The sequence below is a fragment of the Tenrec ecaudatus genome, chromosome 14, assembly GCF_050624435.1.
Source record: "Tenrec ecaudatus isolate mTenEca1 chromosome 14, mTenEca1.hap1, whole genome shotgun sequence".
Taxonomy (NCBI): domain Eukaryota; kingdom Metazoa; phylum Chordata; class Mammalia; order Afrosoricida; family Tenrecidae; genus Tenrec; species Tenrec ecaudatus.
In genome coordinates, this window is record NC_134543.1 from 102102283 (window position 1) to 102111815 (window position 9533).

A 9533-nucleotide genomic window follows, 5' to 3' on the forward strand; every position below is an offset into this window, starting at 1 on the left:
GGCTAGCAGGACAATATGTTACCAGGGATCCTTTTCAAGACTGTGCCCTTTCAGAAACAGATCACCAGGCCTGCTTTCCTAGGAACCTGTGGGTGGGTTTGAAGCATCAACCTTTTGGTTAATATGCAAGTGCTTAACCAATGGGCTTTATCCTGGTTTGGAAAGCCTACGTCACTGGTCTTCTGCCTAAAGAGTCACTTTCAATGGCCCTGGCTTGTTTCATGGGAAGGGCCAGTTCAGGGGCTCCCGGACAGATGGTGGGGTAGGATCCTTATTTAGTAGGGCCATATTGGGTGGGGCGGCAGGGAAGTGTGTGTGTGCTGTATGTGTGTGTAATCTGCATCTTTAACAAATGCCCCCCCCCTACTCAAAAGAGAAACACTGGCCCCAATTGTCCTCTGCCTCTCTTGTTGCTGCCTTTTTTGGGATTTTTCTGGCTTTTAGCAGCCCTGGAGGCCCCTCCTATCTAGGCAGGAGAAGGAGCCAATAAATAAGTTCACACTAAGGTGCTAGAGAGTGATAACAGCTAATCCCTTCCAAGGGCAATTGCTCTCAGAAAGAAATAAAAAAAGAGAGCGAGAGCTCAGGGGTTTGGGGGGAGCAATTTAACTCCAATGAATAGTGTCTCCTGGAAGAGTGCTACACTTTGTCGCTGCAATGGGAGTCATATATGAACATGTGTGTTTGTGAAACCCCTCGCATCAGTCTCTTCTTCTGCTTTTGTGTAAATTGGACTTTAAACACATTCTCTAGGAAGTGTTTGAATGCCTCTGTTTATGGAAGCTTCATGACAGAAGGGGGATTTTTGTCTCTTTTGTTCAGTGAGAGAGCCCCAAGGTCTGGCATTTAATAAGTAAGTAGCAAGCTGGTTGAATGAATGAGTGAATAAGTGAGTGAGGTAAAGAAGCCTTCTGCAGCCTTCCAGGTCGGGACTGCCCCACTCAGAAGCCTGGCTCTTGTATAAAGTGAGGTACACCTCTTCCCCTTCCCATTTCATGCTTCCCCGTTGTCTGCCTGGGATTGAGCTGAAAAATGATTTTTCATGCAAGTCTTCTTCATTATATCATTATCCCTCAGAGCAAAGCTCTCTGACCACCCTGAAGACCTGTATTTAATGTGAGGAAAGGTGATTTAATGGAGTGGAGAGCGCAGCATAAAACAGACAACACTTTCAGAATAGAAGAGCAGGCTGTCCCTCCAAGGGGAAAGGGACAAAAAGGGAAAAGAAAAATAGCGAGGTAGGGGGGGCAACTCTCACTATCCTAATAGGACGAAATAAGAAGTCCTTTTGGTCAGCTTCATCAGAAGACAAACCTGAAAAGGGCCCCTTGCCCTCCCCGCCAGCGCATAACTGACTTACCATGCATTTTACCTTGGAGCTGATTATGCGCTGAGTTGAGGCAGACGGGGAGAGTTTATTGACATACGGTCTCCCTTCACACATTTTGTTACAGCCAGACATCAGGGACTGAGCTGCAGGATATTAAAGGATTTGGAAGCGTTATCAAGGAATGGGACATATTTATCAAAACCAGGGTGATATAACAAAGCTGGGTTGCTGCTACACCTGGCTGTGCTATGTGATTAAAAATAATGACAATGCATCCTCTTGATGGATTTTGCACCTGGGCGAATACTGAGCAGGTCTGCTGGACCACCCTTGGCCGAGAATTCACACCTAACAACCCCTTTGGCCTCAGAAGAAAATTGTGGCTGCTAGCTCACACTTGGAATCCAGGTAGGGCAATGTTTAAGCACTTCACTGTTAACCGAAAGAGCAACACTTGGAATTCACCAGCTATCCCGAGTGAGAAAGATGTGACCATGTGCTGCCACAAAGATTACAGCCTTGGAAACCTTCCGGGAGGTTCTTCCCTGGCCTACAGGGTTGCGCGAGTCAGAATTGACTTGACGTCCATGGCATTGAGATGTTTTGAGTTTTGAATGGCTGAATTGGAGACTTCAGGATTGCAGGAAGATTTGAGAACAGCCTGGGATATGCAGGCGACCAGCCTTGCTTGCTGCAAGGGAAGAGGTTGCAGCACTTACTGATGAAGTTCAAAGATTATAGTCTTCAGTATGGATTACAACTCGAGGTTAAAAGAACAAGAATCCTCACCACTGAACCAATAAGCAACATAATAAACAGAGAAAAGATTTAAATGATGAAGCATTTCATCTTACTTGTAGCCATCCACAACCAACGCTCATAGAAATATCTGTAAAGAAATCACTGGATAAATTGCTTTCAGTGAATTTGCTGCAAAAGGCCTTTAAAACACTTTTTTGAACCAAGGTGACTTTGTCACCTTAAAAACTCAGGAGTATCCTAACCCAAGGCATGATTATTTTCATGTGGAAGCTGGAAAATGCATAAGGAAGTCCCACGAGAAGAATTGATGCATATGAAATATGGTCCTGGTGAGGAATATTGAATACACCAAGGAACTTCTAGGAGAACAAACAAATTTATGTTGAAAGAACTACAGCCAGATTGATTCTTAGAAGCGAGGATGGTGACATTTGGCTTCATGTACTTTGGGTGTTACCAGGAGGGACCAGTCCCTGGAGTTGGGCAGCATGCTTTGTCAAGCCAAAAGGAGGACAATCCTCCAGAGGATGGGTTGACACAGTGGCTCAAATGTAGGAATGGCTGTGAGAAATGCGCAGGGAAGCGTGTTGTTTTGTTCTGCTGTACATAGAGTGGCCATGAGTTGGAACCAAATTGACAGCACCTGGTTATGCAATGGACTAATGGCAAGATCAACCATTCAAAACCACCAGCCACTCCTCAAGAGAAAGATGAGGCTTTTTTACTCCCATAAAGAGTCACAGTGTGAGAAACTCACAGGGGGAATTCTACTCTGTCATATAGGGTCACTGTGAAACGGCATCGACTCTACGGATGTGAACGGCAACAACAACAACAACAACAACAACAACAAAAAAAAACGCACTAATGGTGGCTAGGTACATGCGTAGACACCCATCCACTCGCACTGGAGCTAAGTTAGTGGTTTCAACAGGAAGCTTACCTCGGTGGTTTCCAGAACTCCCCTGGGCTGAACCAATTTACACCAGGTCCTTCAAATATTCCTGGTACCCCGGGCATCTTTCATTTCCCATGGTTGGTTGCATGAATTAAGGCTTGATGATCATGGGGCCAAATGAAGGACGCCTATGTGCTCCAACCACTGCCTTCCTAGAGAGTGCTGTGGACAATTGCCTTCAAGTCAGCCAGCTCCTGACTCACGCGGACTCCATGCACTACAGAACTCAATGCCCACTGGTCATGCCCCATTCCTTCAATGGGTTGTAGATTTGACCCCTTGTCAGCTGGGGGGTTTTCAGTGGCTGATGTCTGGAAGGAGGTCACCAGGCCTTTCCTCCTAGTCTGTCTGTAGGCAGAAAACATCGTTAAAATTTGTTCAGCATCATAGCAATATGCCAGCCTCCACTAGCAGTTAGGTGGTAGCTGTAACAGGAGGCGCACTGGCCAAGAATCAAACCCAAATTTCCTGCATGGCTAGTGAGAATTCTGCCATGGAACCACCATTTCCCCTCTCCTGGTTTCTAGTGTTTATGTATATAAGATTTCAGTACCTTTTAACAAGCAGTAAGTAAGACTGCACCACGGGTCACCTCTATTTAGCTCTCCCCCAAATTTTTCCACATGAATTATCAAGTGTGTGACAGTTGTAATATGTTTCTCTTTTTAAAAATTGCTGGGTGAACTTAAAACAGCACAAGGAAGTGCCAGTATAGCAAAATGATACCCACCTGCTTATTTATCTTAAGAGAAGAAAAGTCGTGAATGCATACACTCAGGTGAAAATATCATTCATGGAAAGAAGTGCCTAATGGTCACCAGGACCCATGGTTAATCCAGGCGTGGTCATCTGATTCCAATCGATCAGACCTAGCTATAAATCACTTATATGTCTGGGTAATTAAAAGCAAATATAAATTTTCAAAAAATAACGTTGCATGGGATAGAAAGAGAATACATAACAACATCAGACATAAATATGCCTCAAGACAAACTCATTGTGCACATCCAGAATACATAATGGCTCTTGCTAAGATGCGTTTCCCACTAGACCCTACCCCAAGGCAGTAAAAGCCAGAAAATCTACAGTAAACTGTGGATTGTACTACTCTGAAATGGGAGCTGTGTCTCTAGACCTAATTTGGGGCTGTTCGTGCTGAGGACTCACCAATACCTGCTGCAGTGACAACAGTCCAGGTGAGAATAAGGAAATCTGGATGACAGCCAGAATATAGGAGCACTGAGACCTCAAATTGCTTCTAGGCGAGCATGGCCTAATGGGCTTCCATTTCTGCACCTCTGGCAGGAGGAGTTTGTTCTGGAAAGTAATGGTTTCTAAGGAAGTATTTCTTAAACTTTCACATGCATGCACTTACCCAGGTTCCTGGAAATCGGGCTGGGGGGCAGATTCTGATTTTGTGAGTTCAGGGTGGGGTCTAGGATCCAGCAGTTCTAGAGGCCCTGGACAGTAGTCCTAAACCACCAGCCAGTCCTTGGGAGAAATATGAGGCTCTAGACTCCGGGCAAGAGTGACAGTCTGGGAAACCCACAAGGGCAGTTCTACCCTGTCCTGTACGGTCACTATGAGTCAGCATCAACTCCATGGCATTAGCATGGGAGAAGCTAATGCTGATGTTGCTGGTTCCTTGAGCTATCATACTTTGAGTGGCAAAGTCCCAAGGGCCTTCCCGGATGTGATGGCCAAAAGCAGTAGTGTTCACCCTTGGTCATACTTTGGAATCCCTTAGGAGCTTTCAAGCCTCCCATTGGCCTGGCGCCATCCCAGGCCAATGAAGCAAGGCTTAGTGGAAGCAGGATTCAGGTCACGGTCAGTGAGAAAGCCCTCTTGGCAATGCCAACGTACAACCAGTGCAGAGTCGAACTGGTCGACGACTCCACATGACTCCATATACTTTGGTGAAGCCAGCTGTTTGGGCAAGGTTTTCAGAGTTACCACTCATGTAGACTTGTTGGTGATAGTGCATTAAATAGAGCACATGCAGTGCATTGCATGAGTGGCCTATGTCATGCAACCACATCAGGGGGATGTTGAGCCAATTTCTCTGGGAGACCAAGGGTGTTGGCTCCATCCTGAACGTTGGCAGGGTAATGGACTGACACAGAGGGAACTCATTCTCTTTGTGGCGGTGCACTAATGGGTTCTTCACAGAAGGCCAAGTCCATGGCTGCAGATGCAGATGCTCACGGGGCTGAAGGAGCAGGTCAAATCCTAAGTCCAAGGTGGGTGTTTGCATATTTACATGCCCTCACTGCCATCAAGTCCATTCCAACTCACAGGCCCATGGGACTGAGTAAAATGGCCCCCGTGGGTTCCTGAGACTGTGATTCTTTAGAGGAATAGAAAATCTCCTCTTTCTCCAGAGGAGCGGTTGGTCATTCAAACTGCTGACCTTGAGATTAACAGTCCATCTCCTGACCACTCTTGCAGTCAGAATTCTACTTATATACACAAATATATATATATATATATATATATATATATATATATATATATATATATATATATATATATCCTTTCCCAAAAGAACTCCACATTTTCAAATCATTCTTGACACTCATGGCCTTTTTTCCTTTATAGCCATGCCTTTGCTTGAAACACAGATATAAGAGAAATATTTATCTACTTATAGGAGTACAAAAGGAGCTTTGGTGGCATAGTGTTTGCATGTTGGGCTGCTAACACCAATGTCAGCACTTTGAAACCACCAGCCACTCCGTGGGAAGAAGAGTCTGTCTACTCCTATAAAGATTTACACTCTCAGAAACTCACAGGGACAGATCTACTCTGCCTCATAGGGTCACTATGAGTCAGCATCAACTCCCTGGCAGTGAGGTAGATTTTGGTTTCATAGAGATACAAGTCAGTCTTGAGCTGCTACAGACAAGGTTGGCAGTTTGAACCCACCAGCTGCAGAGAAAGAGGAGGCTTTCTATTCCCATAAGGAGCTACAGTTTCAGAAATACCCACAGGGGAAATTTTAACCTCTCCTGTAGGATCAATATGAGTCAGAATCGACTTATCGGTGGTGAGCAAGTGGAGGGGACCCTAAACAGGTTCCAGTGGACCTTAAGAGTTCTACTAATTGTGCATGCTTTGTAAAATGTAAACCAAGATTTTACTTTTGCAAGCATTATTTTTTCTAAACACGTCTAACTGTTAAACTATACTCGCATGCGGGTCTTTGAACCTGGTCAGTGGTCTGGGGAAGTGAAGGGCCCTGACATCCTTTGTTGTTGTTAGTGCTGTCCAGTCATTCTGACATCACAGGGACCTTCTTGGAAACACAAGGCAGCACTGCCCGGTCCTTTGCCAGCCTCAGGGGTAGTATGTTGGATCCCATGGTTTCAGCTACCGTGTCCTCCAGTTCACCAAGGAGTTTCCTCTTTGTGCTGCTTACTAAACCCGTTTCTGAGGAATCCATTCCAACTCACGATGACGCCGTGTGGGTCAGCACCACGGGACCCCACAGAGCTTTCAAAGGCTGGTCGTTCAGAAATCAATCAGCAGGCCTTTCTTCTGAGGGGCCTTGGATTTGAACCGCAAACCTTTTAATCAGCAGTGGTTGAGCGTGCTAACTGTTCACATTACCCGGAGACACCCAACCCTTCTTACCCTCATCGCTTCATAGGTGATCCATCTCCAATCCAAGAGGGCAGAGAAGATAGATAATACAGCCTGAGCTGCGTATGTCCAGTCCAAACTTTTCAGTGTCATGGAACAAATAGCCAAAAAACCTTGATGAAATGGCTGGGAAAACTCAGTCCAAATCATTCCAAAGAAATGAGTAGAGGTGCACTCTTGGGAACTTGCGCTGTGACAGCAGCCACCAGGAAGACCGGGTAGTCCAGAGCCTTGCCACCCCAAATGTGGTCACAGACTGGCAACATCAGGAGCTTGTTAGAAGTGCAAATTCTCAAGCCCTACACAAGGTCCACTGAACCAGCGTGTGCAATTTACCAAGACCACCAACGGATCGGGGTACCTGTGAAAACCAAACCAAACCCATACTCACTGCTGTCCAGTCGAGTCAGACTCAGAGCAGACTTATGGGCCAGGGTAGAGCTACCACAGTGCATTCCCAAGACTGTAATTCTTTAAAGGAGCAGACAGCTTGTTGTTCTTCTTCAGAATGCCTGCTAATTTAGAACTGCTAGTTTGGTGGTTAGCAGCCCACTGCCTAACCGCTAGGCCCCCAAGGCTCCTTTTGTGCTTGTGAGAGGTCGAGCAAATACCATTAGCAACTGGAGAAGAACCTGGAAGAAGAAGAGCAGGGTCGGAACTGTGAGTCAATTTGGTCATTAGCACATTTCTGTGTTCACTTATTCTGTTCCTTCCCTTGTGTATTCAGTCAACAATTCTTTGCACATCACCTCTTAGCCAGGATCTGTGGTATGCTAATTAAGTTGGTTTAGGAAAGGGGTCTGCCTAAGTGACTCCTGCTTCCTGGCTTTTCCTGCTTCCAGATGCCCTCTCTTTACTTCCTTCCACATTAGAAGCACATCCCTACATGTGCAGCTGATCCCTAGTTCAGGATGGGAAGTTACGTGTTGGCATGCATGCTCATAGCTCGCTCAGTGGGAGTGCAAAAAGTCAATTCCTTCAAGAGCCTAGTACAGTCTGTAAGGTTGGGATGGTGTTAAAAGTGGTGGGGTTGGTGTTAGTTCCCGTTGAGCCCATTCTGCATAGGTTGACTTCATGTGACAGAGTAGAAATGTCCCCATTGGGTTTCCAAGTCTGTCATCGTTACCAAAGGAGCCCCGGGGGGTACTTTGAGGGAAGTGTTGGACTGTCAACTGCAAAGTCAGGGGTTCATACCTACCAGCTGCTCCGCAGGAGACAGATGAGGCCCTCTGCTCCCATGAAGATTTACAGCCTCAGAATCCCATGATTGGGTCGCTATGAGCCAGGGTTGGTTCCATGACAGACCCAAAGCCCACTTTCTATCGAGTTGATTCCAACTCATGGTGATCTTATATACTTGTTGTTGTTGCTGTCGGGTGCCATTGAGTGGTTTCTGACCCAAAGTGACCCTATGCACAACAGAACCAAACACTTCCAGGTCCTGCACCATCATCACATTTGTTCTCTGCCTGAGTCCATTGATGCAGCCACGGTGTCAATCCAGCTCGTTGAGGGCCTTCCTCTTTTGTGCTGCCCCTCCACTTTACCAAGCAGGATGTCCTTCTCCAGGCAATATGTCCAACATATTTGGGAGGCAAAATCTTGCCATATATGCTGTCCAGGGCACTCTGGCCTGACTTCTTCCAAGACAGATTAGGTTATTCGTTTAGTAGTCCATGGCAGGGTAGAATTTTCCCTATAGGTTTCTGAGATATTATGTCTCTATAGGAATACATATCTTCATCTTTCTCCCACAGTGAAGCTGGTGGGTTAGAACGGTTGACTTTGCATTTAGTAGCTCTGTGAGTAGCCTGCCATGTCACCAGAGGTCCTTTGCGTTTGATGGCAGTGGGGTGGAATGTTTACAATGGCAAGACCTTTTTCTCATGTATTGCTACTGACCACGGTCTAAAGCCCAAGTGCTTAGCCATTGGACCACCAGGATTCTTCGTGGTAAGGATGTGTTCCTGCCAAAGTTCATGAACACTACACAGCAGTGAGGTTTTGGAACTGCTAGGTAATTTAGCTAAGGGACTGTGGCATCCATTACGCATGGTCAGCAGTCTGAGCCTTTGTCCCATGAACGAGTGGTACACTGCGCATGCTCAAAAGCTCAGGTTCCCAGGCAGGAAGGAGAGGTACACCTGGGTGTGTTCTGCACCTGAATTGGCCCACGAAGGCCAGGTGAATTCAGTTCAGCCAATGAGTTCAACCAGGGTCACCAGCAAGCCCCACCTCTTGGAGTAATTTAAAAGGCAGGAGCACAGTGCAGACCTCGTGACTTTCAGGGAAGCTTGTAAGTAGATGCACAATTCTGAAGAGCCCTGCAGGTGCCTTTATAAACCTGAAACTGCTTCTAATTCTCATAAAACTCACTTGGATCACAAACTAGGCTTAGACTAGGCTGACTCATAACAACACTATAGGACAGGGTAGAATTCCCCTGTGAGTTACTGAGGATGTATCTCTTTATAGGAATAGAAAGCCCCATCTTTCCCTTGTGGAGTGGCTAGTGGTTTTAAACTGTTGCACAAAGCATAACCATGACACCATCAGGACTCCAAAAAATGCCAGGGCAATCAATGGTTCTGTGAGATCTCTCAGGATAGAGATATACCTTGCTCCTTGGCTACACACGAGAAAGCATTCACCTCCAAGCCTAGTTTGTGTCCTTTTTACACACACACACACACACACACACACACACACACACACTCATACATTTGCAGAATCCCTTCAGTGCTTCTGACTTCGTATCCTTTACACACACACCCATACACAACCTTGCAGAATCTCTAGAGCGCTTCTGACATCGTGTCATTTTTATACACACACACATAC